The sequence below is a fragment of the Aspergillus fijiensis genome (assembly GCF_003184825.1).
Source record: "Aspergillus fijiensis CBS 313.89 unplaced genomic scaffold BO72scaffold_72, whole genome shotgun sequence".
Classification (NCBI taxonomy): Eukaryota; Fungi; Ascomycota; class Eurotiomycetes; order Eurotiales; family Aspergillaceae; genus Aspergillus; species Aspergillus fijiensis.
The window spans coordinates 32,924-46,488 of NW_024469048.1; positions in this window are offsets into that span (position 1 = coordinate 32,924).

Sequence of the window (13,565 nt, forward strand, 5' to 3'; positions counted from 1 at the left end):
GAAAATAATGAAAATAATGAAAATAATGAAAATAATTAAAGAAAATAAATTTAGATTTTATAAATAGAATATAAAAATATTTAATTATCAGTAGAATCATAATAATATTATATTAGTTTTATTTTATTTTTAAAATAGAAAAAAATTAAATTTAAAGAAATTTTTGTTTTTTTGTTTAGTTTATAGCAAAAAACAAAATAGATTTATAATTTATAATATATTTTTAAGAAAGCTTCTTAGAAATATTATATTAAAAATTAACATATTTTAACTATAATCAGCTATTTCGATTCTATCTATTAATAAAAATAATATTAATATATTAATAAAAAATTTGAAAACTACTAAAAAGTTAAAAAATTAGAAGATTACTTTATTTGATAATTTTTTATCTAAGATATAGCTATTTTATAATTTAATATAATAAGACAGTTTAAATAAATCTATCAAGATAATAATTAGAATTTAAAAAAGTTTTATTTTTATTTAAATATTTTATAATACTATTTTAAATTTAAATAAGATTAGAAATATGTACTAATTTTTTTAAAAAAAAAGTATTAAAACTTAATTAATATATTTATAAATATATACTAAAATTATAAAATATCTGAAAAATAATATCTTATAATCTACTATTAAAATATCTTAATTTAAAGAAAAGCACCACTTAAATAAATAAATCAACTGTTTTAATAAAACTTTTAGAAAAGTAAAATTCTTATAGCTAAATAATAAGTCTTTATTTTTAAAAAAAAAATAAAATAAAAAAATTGAAAGAAATTTATTATTATAAAAATAATAATAATCATTATTTAGCTAATTAATATCTTTATAAAAATGGAAATAAAACTAGATTAAAATTAATAATGAAAATAATACTAAAGAAAATGTTTATATTCTAATAAAATAGTCTAAAATAGAAGTATTATTTATTTTCATATATCAATTTTTTCTAGAAATATTTTTAGATTTTGTACAGATTTAGATTTATGTATTAAAATTAATTTTATCAGGTATTAATTTATTTAATAGTTTTTTTTATTACTTATTTTATAGTCTTATTAGTTATTATAATTAATTATTTTATCAAAAACTTTGATAAAATATAGAAAATTCCTATTATTATTATTTAAAAAAACTATAAAATTATTTATAAAATATTATATAATTATTAATTAAAATCTTAATTTTTTAAAAGATTTATTTTATTTTTATAGCTATTTTTATATATCTAATTCTTTATGTAAGATTAATTATAACAAGATAAAATTTCAATATTATAAATCTTCTTTTTTATAAGTTTATAAATGCCTGTTATAATCTTATTTGTATTGATATTATAATAAAGCTTTCTAAAGATATTTAGTTATTAATAAATAAAATCTTTATAAATTATTTCAAAAGTAAAAGTAATAAAATTATATTAATTTTATAATTTTATAATTTTATAATTTTATAATTTTATAATTTTATAATTCTATAATTTTATAATTTTATAATTTTATAATTTTATAATTTTATAATTTTATAATTTTATAATTTTATAATTTTATAATTTTATAATTCTAGAAATGTATTTTTTAAATTATTTTTAATGCTTTTTTGTAGATTCTTAGATGATATTATTAATTTTTAAAAAAAGCTCTTCTATAGATTTTTTGATTTTTTATTTTAAAGCAATTTTTGATTTTCTTATTATATTAATAAGAGTATTTAGTTAGAATAAATATAATTTTTAAAAAGTTTTATAAAAACTTTTATTTCTTTTATATTAAAAAAATAAAGATCTTCAACTAAATATAGATTATAGAATATTTAATAAGATTTTAATTAAAAATTATTATTTAAAATTTTTAATTTAAAGATTTTAAACAAAATTGCAGAAGCGAAATTTTTTTTAAAACTAGATATTTAGAATATATATTATTAATTTTAGATTAAAGCAAAAATATATAAAAAAGTATTTTATGATTTATTATAAATATTTAAAATATTTAGTTCTATTATTTAGATTAACTAATATTTTAATTATATTCTAAAATCATATCTATTTAGCCTTTTATGATATATTAGATATTTGTTATATTATTTATTTAAATAATATTTTTATTCTTTGAAAAAACTATTCTTTTTATATTTTTTATTTATATTAAGTATTCAAATATTTTTACAAAAAATAGATTCTTATATTAAATTATTTAGATATATTTTTTGTTAATATTGTATCAAATTTTAGAATATATTATATTCTTATATAATATATTAATAGATTTTTAATCAATATCTAATATCTCTATAATTATATACAAAAAAAGAGTATTTAATTAAAAAGTCGGTTTTTTTCCTCAATTCTTTATCTCATTTCTTAAAAATGGGATTTTTCAATGCGGAAAAATTCTATCTTTATAAATATAAGACTTTTACAGCCCTATATGTCTAACTAAATGAACTATAAATAAAAAACAGAAGAATTATACGTATTAATTATATAGTCCGAATTTTTTATAATTTTTGAAACTTTAAAATTCTATAAATAAATCAGAATTGTTGCTACAGATTAGTACTATTTTAATTATATAAAATTTATTTCTTACTTTTTATTATTTTTAAAGTTAGATTCTAGTATCTTTAATATAAATATTTTATTTTATTGTTATTCGGCTGATTAATCTCTGACAAATCGTTCTACTATATAATAGGTTTCTGCTTTATACTTTTTATAGTTAGTTATTTTTATTTATGTTTTTATTTATAGTTTTATTTTTTTGTTTTTTTGGTTCTTCGACGCTACAAAACTTCTTTATAGTCTGTTTTATTTAAGTAGTTAAATTGTTTATAGATTAGCTTTTTTATATAAACTGATGGTGTTAATATTCACTAAATAATTTTTAATACATAGTTTTAGATTATTTTTTAGATTTATATATTTTTAAAATATACTTTAATCCCTATATACTTTTTTTAAAAAGCAATTTATAATAAATCTATTTAATTTTTTAGTTATACATTTACAGCTACTATTTAGCTTTTTATTTTTAGTTATTTTATTATACAGGGCGAACAGGCTAAAAAATATTTATGTTTAATCTAAATTCCAAATTTCTTTCTACTATTTTAATGATTATTGATAATACTGCCCGCCAGCTATTTTCCATCTAAAAATAAGTTTATTTATTTATATAAAAGGTTTTTATAGTATTTAAAATAATTATATAATTTAGTTTAGAATATATTATTTATTTACTTTTCTTATCAATAGCTGGTTAATTTATATAATCTTTATTATATAAATATATCACATTTTTTATATAGTTTTATACCATATAAATAGATATGACTGTAGTTTGTTAATAGATTTTTCTTATTTATAAAATATTATAAAAATATTATATAAAAAGTAATATAATTTTATTTATAGTTTATATATTATTTTTTATTCTATAATCTTTATTTTAATTAGAATTTTAATAGCTGTTAATTTATCTTTAAAAGTTACTATTATAGTAGTATAGTAATTTTTGTATTTATAAATTTTTAAATTATTGGAAATATTCTAATAAATATTATAAATCGACCAATCTATTTACATAAACTACTAGAATATAAAAATAGTTATTTATCTTTTTATATAAATATAATTCTATAATATAGATATTAATAATAATATTTAGATTTATTATAATATAAATCTTTTATTTTATATATTAAATGAATTAGTTAAAATTTTCAAAAATATTAATTTGTATATTTTAATATATTAGTCTACTTAAAAACAGCTATATAAGACTAATTTATATTTAATATTATATTATTATGATATTAATATTATATTACTACTACAGATTAATCTTATAGTAAAAAATATAAATTATTAATAATATAATTTTTAAATTTTATTCAAAATAGTTATTATTATTTTAAAGATAAATATTAATTATAACTGCTGTATTTTCTACAATATTATTTTATATTTGTTCATTATTAAAAAACAGCCGCAGCTAACCTATATTAATTTGTTTATATTTTTTATTTTATTTGATATTATATCTTTTTATACAGTAATCCGAACTGGTAGTACAGTCTATAATTTTATAAAAATAGTATTTTATATTTTAAGAATAATTTGGACCATAAAAATACCCAATCTACTATTCAAGTATCTTATACTATACTTTTATTTATAAAAATAGATTTAATATACTATAATAGGCTGAATATTTATAACAGTAATATTAAATAAATATATAAATAATTATTCAATAAAATAAGTTAAAATAAGTTAAATATAATTAACATAATTATATACTGATTTATATAATAAACTAATAGATTTAATAATATACATTAATAGTATTAACTGAATAATTATAAAATTAGGCTGTAGAATAGTTTTCTTATAATATTATAGCTATTATATAAATTCATAATTTATTATTATTTTTTATTATTATAATAATAAATTTTAATTAGTTAAAAATTTAAAATAAACTATTTTATATTTCGCTCATAGACAACCGGTCTAATCTTTTTCTTTATATTTATGAATTAAAAAAATAAAACCTGCTTTATACAGTTAAAAATATGAGAATTTTCGGGCTGGTAATAGCGTAGTTATATATATTAAAATATTCAAAATATAGTCTGTTTTATTATTATTTAGTTTTTCAATAGATATTATATTTTAGTTTTTCAATAGATTATAATTTAATTCTAGATTTAAATATTATAAATAGGACTATTTTAGATAAACTATTTATATAAAGATAAAACTAGAATTATATAAATTTATTTATATATATATATAATTTATAATTTCTACAGCCCGCTATATAATTTTTATTACTATTATTACCAGCCTGAAATAAGTTTCAAAAAGATGATAAATAATTAAGAAATTAAAATTAATAATATATAAATTATATTATATAATCTATTTCTTTTAAAACTATGTTACTATATTAATATATAAGTCTATTAAATTATAAAGATACTTAAATATATTATTAAGTATATTATTAAATCCAAACTATACTATATTATATATTTAAACTAATAATAAAATAAATTAATATTTTTAATATTATTATATAATATAATAAAATTTTTATATATTTTTTCTATTGTTATATTTATAAAACGTATTTATTAAGTATAATTTTTATAGTTTATTTTTTAAACTAGTAGATTATATTATTTTTTAGAAATATAAATATATAATAGATTATAAACTATCTAAAATCTTTTTATAATATATTAATAATATTTTTAAATATTATATAAAAGTAGTTTGATTACACTTTAAATAGATTTCTTAAGAATATATAAAAACATTTTAATGTTTTATTTAAAATAAAAAAATATAAAAAAATACAAAATTATAATAGCTGTAGTAAACACCTTACTTTATTAATATAAAAACTAGGATTCTAATTATCTCTTTTATTTTATTTTTTTATATTTATATATATTATTTATATTATATTATTGTATTTCTGTATCTCTGTTCTATAATATTACTATTTCTTTACAGAAAAAGATATTAATATAAAGATATTGAAATATATAAAACTAGAATACTAAATTATAATATTTTATAATATATAATATATTGAAAAGCTGATATATTAAACAGCTAGACAAAAATACAGTATAATATATAATCTATATAATTAGAATTTTAAAACTATTTAAATTAGTAGATATAGTTTTTTATTTATTAAACTAGAATATTAAATAATTAATATTTAATAATACTATTTAAAGATTTAAATATTTTGTAAAATTCCTCCTCGCGGAAGTGATATATATTTTTATTAGTTAAATAACTAGTTCTTAGTATTAATTTAAATAAATCTTTTATTAAAGTCTTAAATATTAAAAAACTTAATATTCTTCTTTTTTATAAATTCTTCTCTAAAAACATTTTAATGAAATACTAAAATATCTAATATGAATAGCTAAATAGCTAATTCAAAAAATATATATCATTTATATAAATATTATATATTTTTTTTAAATCTAAGCTATTATACTTTTATAAATTTGTTTTTAATTTATTAACTATAGCTAGAATATCTTCTAACTTTATGTTTTTCATGTCTGCTGTTTTTTTCTTTTTTATATCTTTTTTTAACTATAAAAATCTACTATTTTTAATTTAATAAATATTTATTCTTTATATACTCAGACAGTAATAGATAGTTTAAAAAATAATAGTTTAAGAAACTCTTTTTTTTATCTTTTATTCTTTTCTTTTATTTACTTTCTTTTTTTTCCTATTTAATTTTTTTACATTTTTTAATCTAACTATATTTATACTAGTTGCTATAAAAATAGATTTTTGAAATACTAATATAAAATATAATAATATAATCTTTATTAAACTATTAAAATTAGAATTCTCGAGAATATAGAAAAATAGTCTAATAGAAAATAGATAAAATAATTTAATTTAATCACAACCACAGCTTACTAATATTATAATAGAGCTAAAAGAATATAAACTAAGATCTTTAAAACTTTTTTAAAACTTCAAGTAGAAATATAATTAATATAATCAAAAAAGTATATAAAACATAAAAAGTAAGATTACTAAAAAAATAAAAAAATAGAAAAAATAACTGGTATAATATATCTAAGCTTTAAGATCTAATAATATTAGATATTTTTTTATAAAGACAAACCAATATCTTAGACAACAAATATATATCATATATTTTAAAAATATTAATCTTTTTAATTATATTAAAATATGGCTTATATATATTAAGAATCTATAACATAAATAAATATTATTAAATTATTTTTAAAATACAGCTCTTAATTAGCATCTTATATTTAGTAAATATAAAATATATATATATATATATATTTAGAAAATGAAATACTCGAAACTCTTTATATTAGATTCAAGTTTAATATTATTTAAATATTTACTTATTTATAAATAATTAAAAATTATAAATAAGCAGATTTATATTAAGCCAAGTCTATCCAAATATTTATTTAAAATATTATCTATAATTATAAAATCTCTTATATAAATAACATTTATAATTAGTTAATACTAGAATAAATATTTTTTTATTTTAATCTTATAGCTGGTATTAATCTATTTATATAAACTATAATAATAGTTAATTTTTTAGCTGTCTAAATAATATAATATCTCTTTTAATAAAAATAATTGGATAATAAATAGAATATCTGGTAGAAATATTAAATATAAAGATAATAATTATGATAATAATAATTATTTAAAAAAATAATTCTTCTAAGAATATTTTAATAATATATATTAAAATTATTTTAACTTCTATTAAAACCGGAATAATTATTAAAATTACTAAAAAATAGCATAATAGAAATAACTATAATAATTATTTTTTAGAGCTTCTTATATATTCTAATATAATGATAACTAATATAATAATAATTTTAATTTTAAAAAATGCTAGCTTACTAATATAAATATTAATATAAATAATTAGAATATAATAGATATTTTTTTAAAGTAAATAAAATATATAAAAATAAAATAATTTATAGATATTACTAAAACAGTAGTTTTAATATTCTAAATTACTGATTTTAATCAACTATTTTAAAACTAAAATAAAAAGTGAAGATACTAAAATAAATAATAATAAATAATCTTAAAATTATATAAACAAATTATAATAAATATACTAAATCTATATTTTAAAAAAACTAATTTTAGCTATAATTATATACTATTTTAATAAATCCTACTGTGTTTAATAAGTTTAATAATATATATCTTAATTATAAGAAAAAATATAACTATTATAAAAACTAGACTAATATCTATTCTAATAACTATTATAATAATAAATATAAAGATTAATATTATAATTAAAGAAATAAAAATAATTATATTTATTTTCTTTTCTATTTTATAATAATAAATCTATTAAACTAAATGATAACTTATTATTATCATACTATTTTTGTTTTTATAAAAAGCTCTATTAATATATTCTATATATAATAGTAAAAAAAATTTAGAATAAAAGATCTTTTTAAAATCTTAATATTAAGCTGATATAATACATAAAAAGATCTAGTATTTAAGATTCTAATATTATATCTATTATAATTAATAAAGTCTAAATCTAAGATTAGAATTATAGAATCATAATAAACCCTTCACTTATTAATAAAAATATATAAATATAAAACTTTAATGTATTTAAAAGTTAGAAAATCTATAACTTAAAATATAGAAATATTAATATAATAAAATCTAAAAATATATTATTAAAGTTTTCTAATATAATATTATTTATAAAAAAATATAATACTAAATTATATAAAATCTTCCAATGATATACTTACTTTTACAGAATATAAAAATATTATTAATATTAATATATTCTATATATAATAAGTAGTATTTATAATAGTAGATCTTAATAGAAAGCTAATTTTTAACTAATATATCTAAATATAAAATATAGTTTAACTCTTATTAATAAAATATTCATTTTAGGTTTTAAAAATAACAAGTTTTATTTTATTAATAATAATGAGTTTTATTTTATTAATAATAATATTTGTATTATAAATATTAGATTTAAGTATACTACTATTAAATATATTATTTTTAAATAGATTTTTTAAAAGTAAAGATAAAATAAAAAGATATTAGGTTTGTAATTAAACTATTTAATATTAAGTAAAAATATAATTATATTTTTATAAAAATATTTATTATATATAATCCTAAGTTTAGAATAAATATATTTATAAATACTAATATAACTAATTATAAAAATGTTTTATTCAATTATTACTGCTAAAGAATATATTTAGAAAACTATAAAAATATATTAATTAATATTATTGATTGATTGATTGATTGATTGATTGATTGATTGATTGATTGATTGATTGATTGATTGATTGATTGATTGATTGATTGATTGATTGATTATATCCATTATACTCAGATGCGGCCCTGTACAGGGCTATATCTAAATAGCTAAAGATACTGGCAGACTATATACAGGCAGAATCCTCTCATTATAACTAGTTAATATTTTTAATTATACTAACTAGTTTTATATATACCAACTGGTTCTTTCAGCTCTAATTTATATATATATAAAATATATAGGCTGGTTTATATAATAAAATATTTCTCTATAAATTAAATTATCTAAAATTATTAATTAGCTTTTTTAATTCTTATTTTGTTTATTTAAAGCTACTAACTGGCTTTTTTAATCTTTCTATTATATTTTTTATTTATTTTTATTTATTATATTTGATTAATAAGCCCGGAAGTCCACTCCGGATTAGTTATATATAATATTTTTTATTAGTTTATAGCTTTTTCGGTTAATTAATTTTATTACCAGCTGTTATTATCTTAGGCTAATATAAAACATATTAATAATTAATTTTTAGTTTTATTTAATTAAATAGTTATTTATTAATTATATTTGTTATAAACTAGTAGATATTACTAATTATTAGACTAAATAGTTAAAAAAAAATAATTAATAAAATATTAGTAATTGAATTTTTTTTAAAATATACTAAGCTTCCAGAGACTATAATATATCTATTTTATTAAAAATTTTATTTTAAAACTTAGTACTAGTACTAATACTATTACTAATATTATTAATAATAAATAAAATAACTAGCTAGTTAGTAATAAAAATATAATTATTTATTTTATTTATTATAGTTTAATAAATATTTTTATTAATATTTATAAAAAGCTAAAATCTTTATCTGTTTCTTAATAAATCCTATAGTAAGAATAGTTTAAAAAATATAATATCTAGTTTTTAAAATCTTTTTATAAAAATAGTTCAGATTGTTTATTTATTTAATAGAAATAAAAAAATTGTTAAAGCCTATTTTATTTATATAAACTTAAAATAGGACTATTTTCTAAAAATAATTTAATTTATTATATTATTAAAGATTTTTAGTTTTTTTCAGTTTTAGTATCTACTACCGGAAAAAGCTATTATATATTAATTATTATTAATTTATCTGTTAAGTCTATTTACTAGTTATTTTAATCTAAATTTTTCAAAAAATTTTAGAATTATTTTTATTTTATTTTAAATTTATAGCAGCAGATTATAAAAACTAGTGTTTTTTTATTTTATAGTCTATTTAATTATTTTATTAATATATCCATTTTCTAAAATGTTTATATACGTAGATATTTAGAAAAAAATAATGTTTCTAATTTTAAAAATATTAATATTAGCGCCAAACTGGTGTTTTTAATTAATTAAATTAATAGTTTTTTTGGGTATTATTCTAATAAAAGTCCTAGGTTTTTTAGTATTTATAGAATATTCTAATTATTAATATATATCTCTAAAAAGGTCTTATTAGATTACTTTTTACTATCTAAAAAATAAGAATAATACTGGCTAATTCTACTATTAATATTATATATTTTTATTTTATTTTTATATAGATTATAAAGACTATAAAAACTTTAAAAACTATAATAATAATACTATTTATTTTATTAAATTAATACTTACTAGTAGTTTTAATCTGTTAATATAGATTTTTATAATAATTAGAACTATAATTATATAAATAAAATAGATTATAAAAACTTTTTTTTAGTAGTATTAATTACTATTTTTAGAAAGTATTATTATAGAAAAACTGTAAAAAAAAGTCTTTATTTTATTATAATAAGTTTAATATTAATATTAAGTTTTAGATTTTTTTCTATAAATTCTAAGAGTAATAAAAAACCAGATTATAGTAGAATATTTGCTGATTAGTAAGATAAATATATAATAAAAAATAGCTAATTAAAAAAAGCCTATAAACAGATTTAATAAAAACATTTTAAAATAAAAAAAATTAAAATTTTATATTAAAAATATTAATATTTATTAAATAGAAGTTTTTAAATATAATTTTATTTATATAATATTAAATTTAAAAAATATTTTAAATTAATATAGTATATATTATTATAAAAATTATATAAATAATATAAAAAAAGATTATTTAATAAAAATAAATCTTTAATAAAAATTTTTTAAAATTTTAATAATTTATAAGATTTTTAAAGCACAGGTCTTTATATACTAAAAATAAAAATTAAATATAAGATATTTATTAAATAATATTTTAAAAAATTAATTATAATATTTTTTTAATTAGTTTTTTTTATTTCAAATCTAGTACAGTAGATATTTCAGACTTTAAAAAAATTTAATTAATTAATATTTAACTATAGATCTGACTAGTAAGTTTAAAAACTATTATTAAAACTAATTTTAATAAACTTTATATTAATATATTAACTATTTTTTAAATTTAAAATAGTTTATATAATAAATTTTATAGCTAGCTTAATAATAGATATAAAAGCTTTTTGTATTAATTTTAATTATTTAAAATAATAGTAATAAATAAGATAGCATTTTAAGAATGTGAATACTAATATATATATAATAAACTATATTTTATAAATTTATTAAAATTTTTAGTTTAATATAATATAATTTTTTTATTATTTTTTATTATAATAATAGTAGTATTATTAACATAGCTGATATTTTTTATAAATTTACTTATTATAAGATTTATATTATAAAAAATATAAAAAGTTAGAAATAAAAATAAGTTCTAAAAAATCTTTATATTAATTTATTTCCGGAGATAAATATCCTTAGATATTACTAAAATAATATATTATTTTTAAAAAAAAATTTAATTTAATAAATAATTATCTTCGGAATATAATATTTATAGAGATTATATAATATTCTTAAATAGCTAATATTATTAAAAATATTAAAAATATCTAGATATAGAATTAATATAATTTTTTCTTTTTTTTAGATTATAACATTAATGTTAATTATTATATAAAATATTATTCTAATACTCCGACTGCAGAAGCCGCTGAAGTAATTTTCTAAAAATAATAAATAAATTTTTATTAAATAGTTTAGTCGGATAGTAATTATATTTTTTAAAGTTTTTTTTAGAATATTAAATAGAATAATTAATTAATATATTTTAGATATTTTATAATTATTTTTATTAGACTTGTAAAAAATAATAATAATTAATTTTTAAAAATATTAAAAATAATATTTCTATTTTATATAATAATTAAATAATTTTATTAGTAAAAAAACTAGTCTAGAAATTCTAGTAGCTATAATTATCTATAATATTAAATTAAAAATATTATTAAATTTAAAAGTCTTATTAAATACCGGCCGGTAAATAATTCTTATTATTTTAATAATAATAAAAAATAGTTTTTTTAAATAAATACAATCGGCGATATTAATAAGATTTATAAAAAAAATATTAAAAAAAACTGTTAAATGGTATTTTAATTTTAGTTTTTAAAAGATAATAAATAGTATTAATTTTTTTATTAAAAATATATACATTAAATATAATAAATAGTTCTTACTTTATCTTGCTAAGTTTTATATTTTATATAAATTATTACTAAACTTTTTTATATAATTTTAATAAATTTTATAATAAAAATAAATAATCTATTTTTTTATTATTTGGGCTGTATACCGGTATTTTAATATCTAGATTCTAAAAATATAATAATAGATTTATTAAAAATTAATAATTTTTTATTTTTATATTTATATAATTTTTTATAAATAATAATATATTAGATTATAACTAGCTTTAAAATATAAACAAATCTATAGCCAGAAAGTAAATATTTTAATATTTTTAATAATTTAGTTTATTAATTTATTAATAAAACTGTTAATAATAGTAGTTAATATAAAATATTATCTATTAGATATAAAAACATTATTATAATAATAAGCTTAATAATATTTATTATTTTTTAATTATATTAAAAGTATAGATACTTCTGCTGTAGCTGTATATTAAATTTAATTTTAATAAATAAATTATTAAAAATATTCGGATTATTATAATATAATAAATTTAGATTAGCTAGTTAATAAACTAGTTAGCTATTTGACTAGCTAATTAATTAGCAGACTAATTAATTAAAACTAGCTGTTAATTTAAACCAGCCGGATAATTATATTTATTAAAATAATAATCTTTAAAAATTATTATATTATTAAGATTTTTAGCTGCTTTATATATTTAATATTAAACTATGAATTAAATATTAAATAGGTTTTTACTTATAAAAATTATGAATATTAAAATTACTAACTATTAGATATTAGATTTTTTCGGTTTAGATTTTTTTTATAATTATTATTATTTTAGTAAAAAGTATTATCTTAAAATTTTTATATTTTTAAAAAATATAAATATTATATATTACTAGTATTAATAGTATCTTTTTTTTCAGCTGGACTTAAATAAATATATATTAATATAATATATTTATTATAATAAAAAAAGCCTATTAAAGATTTTTTAAATAAAAATATATACTTTTTAATATAGTAGTTATAAAAGAATTAGCTAAACCAGTATATAATTCTTTTTTATTTTTAGAAAATAATAAATAATATTAGTATATATTAAGACCTATAGTTTTTATAAAAAAATTATATTATAATTTT